Raw genomic sequence first — 3,125 nt, 5'->3', positions numbered from 1 at the left:
GAAAGCATGTTGCGATAATTCAATATTTGATGGTTCCTAAAATTACTCTATGGAGTAAGAAATAGGAACACTTAGAAAATCATCATTAAATGACTGAATCGGATAGAGCATAGAATAAAGGAAGGCAGTTGTAAATGTGAAATGAAAAAAAAAATATATCCAGTCTAATGGTTTAGATTCACTGGGTTCTTGTTCCTGATTCCAGCATGCTGCTGTAGACCAGGGCAGACAGCAGAGTCAGATCAGCTGATTGTTGAAGACCTGGGCTCATTTTATGACCAATGTTCTTGGCTCTCATAGCTAATGCAGGTCTTTATGGAGTGAGCCAGTGGATGAGAGACTATCCTCTCTATATCTATTTCTCTTCATTCTGTCTCAAATAAAAAAATAGAATTTAAAAAAAACTGGCACTGACTTAAAAAGGGAATCACACAAATAAAATTTTTAAATAGGAGTCACCTGGACATGATATTACAGTGAGAAAACAATCTTCTTCACCAATGGAAAAACATTGCAGGTAGTAATGAGAATGAGACTTAAATAAAAGAACCAGGATTCTCAAGAGAGAACTTGAAAACAGTGCAATACAATCACAAAAACAGTCCATGTATTTAAAAATGGATTTGTAATTTTGTTTAATATTTTGTCAGTCCATCAGCCAGAATTTAAAATAAAATCTGTAAAAAGAAATTTCATCCGAAGGTACCCTAGTCGTATTCAGTTGAGTCAGTTTTTCTTCCTTTGATGAAACAGGAAGGTGGAAAGGGGAGGCAGAATGGAGAAAGCAGAGAAGAAAAAGGAATATGAAAAGTAAAAGAAGAAAAGACTTTGGGGAAAGAATGCGAGCCACAGGTGATGACGGCTGTTCAGAATTCTCTAATTAACCACCACCCCCTCTCTGCTCCCAACAGTATTTTTCATCAGATTTCAGAGAATTTTAAATGTTTCCACAGAATGTAGAAGCCCTAAAATGAAATTTGGTAAAATAGCAGTTACTCAAAAATCTTTCTGAAAACATTTATTGATGAAAATGCTGCATGTTCTTCCAATACATCACCACTTACTGAGCAGTAAAACAGACTAAAGGTGAGACACATTGAGTTCTAGATGACTCATTCTGGGGTGATCAGGAGCTGAAGAAGAGGCAGAGTACAATGTTGATTTCTCTCCTCTTTCTTACTCTCGAGTGCATGTAGTGGAAATAAATGCCAGAGGATATAGTGAATTATATTAGTCAAGAAACAGCCAATATCCTTTTCAAACATAATTTCAGAATATATAGGGATACTTCAGAATATAAAGGAATACTTACCTGAACAACAGCTTTTGTAAGAAGCAAAAATGCTCTACTGTGTTCCAGCAGAATTTTATCCAAGATTATCATCTGAAGAATGGCTCTGGAAGGCAGTGAGTAACCTCACTATTTGTGTGTAAAATATTTAAAATAAAATACTCAGAGTGTTTGGGGGCGGCAGATTTGAAATTTGGCAAAATATTAGGTACTGAGCTGTTTTTGAATATCTTGAAACATGAGAAGAATAATGAAATGTTACCACTTTCGTTTTGATAAAAATTAAGGAAATATGCTGAAAGGTTGCGAGTCTGGTTGTTCTATAAGTAACTCCTACTTTTTTTAAACATTACAGCAATTTTCCCCTATTATCATAAGCTGCTAGTATTCCCTTTTAATGTTTTCCATTTTTCTGTGTAGACCGAACTTTCTAAAGCAGTTTTATTTTGCGGCCAACACTGTGGTGCAGTGAATTAAGCTGTCTCTTGCCACATTAACATCCCATATAAATTCATGACCTGGCTTTTTGCTTCCACATGCGTATTGGAGACAGCAGATATGGCGCAAGTACTTGCGTCCCTTCAATCTGTGTGGAAGACTGAACTGAATCCATGGGCTCCCAGATTGAGCTTGGAGCATCCCTCGCTATTGCAGTCACTGGGAGCAAACCATCAGATGAAAGAAAACTATTTCTCCCTTTTGTTTCTTACCTTCTGATTGTTGCTCTTTCTTTCAAGCAACAAACAAAAAACAAACCATTAAAGGAGTTTCATATGAGTGATTCTATCGGTTTATGTAAGAGAAGACATTTTCTGAATTAGCAATCCTCAGCTGGAAAGTTGTGTGAAGTACATCCCATGTTTCATTACAGAAACCCTAACCCTTGACATATATTTTATTACTTTATTTCATTTTTATTTGAAAAAAGAGAGATCTTCCACTAGCTTGTTCAATGCCCAAATGGTACGTGTGAACCAGAAGGTGGATCCAAAGCACTGCCGAGCCTCAAATTGTGCTCCATTACACAAGATGCAAAAGTGTCAAGTCACAGCTTTAACTGTGTCAATATCTCTTCTCCCCATGACACATCTTTATGTCTGTTCCTTCGTCCTTCTATTACATGTTATCTCACAAATAATATTTGGGTATAGGAAAATGCTATTTAATTATCCCTTCCAGTGAAAACATTACTTGTAAACCATTAGATAAATCATAACTTAAGTAAAGCTTCGAGGATTTTTACAAGATGTTAAATATTATCTACAGTGATAAATGCTTACCACATAATTAACAACTTTTTCTGACCTGATTTCTAGGACACTTTGAATTCACACACATCTCTGCAGCCATCAGTATGCAGTGTTGGGACCCTTTCTACTTCCCAGTGCAGAGGCTGATTTCTTCCACCAGATTGCATGCTAATGAAGAAAGGTTGCTGTTTTGTTAAGTGGCAAATCTCAGGATCCTTCTGCCAACATCCATACTGGGGAGTTAACTTGAGTTGCATTAGGTTGTCTCCAATTAGAAAACACAGTTAAATGCTTGTCAAAATATATTCCTCTGTGTTAACACAAATAAATTGTCTTGTCTTGATTGGCTATAAGAGGGTTCTTCAAAAAATAAGTGGAAAATGGAATTAAGAGATAAATGTATCTAGATGTAAAATTTTAACTATGCATAGAGACTGGCAAGGTAGCACAGTGGATAAAGCAGCCACTTGGAATTAGCATGCAATATCAAAGTATGAATTTAAGTCCTTGTTGCTGCAGTTCTGATACTACTCCATGTTAACAGAAGATGGCTTAAGTACTTGTGCCATTGTATCCCTCGTGGA

The 3,125-nt window shown here is 36.2% G+C and overlaps 1 long non-coding RNA gene across 1 annotated transcript; it reads left to right on the top strand.

Annotated features, from left to right (window-relative positions):
• Window positions 1-1,357: 1,357 nt before the first annotated feature.
• On the top strand, window positions 1,358-2,884 carry LOC131479822 (uncharacterized). Its single transcript, XR_009245113.1, has 2 exons — window positions 1,358-1,430; window positions 2,608-2,884. It is a non-coding gene; the product is annotated as an uncharacterized LOC131479822 (long non-coding RNA).
• Window positions 2,885-3,125: the final 241 nt, after the last annotated feature.

Source organism: Ochotona princeps, chromosome 3, assembly GCF_030435755.1.
Source record: "Ochotona princeps isolate mOchPri1 chromosome 3, mOchPri1.hap1, whole genome shotgun sequence".
Lineage (NCBI taxonomy): Eukaryota > Metazoa > Chordata > Mammalia > Lagomorpha > Ochotonidae > Ochotona > Ochotona princeps.
Note: the sequence above shows the minus strand (reverse complement) of the source record. Positions and strands in the feature narration are given on the sequence as shown.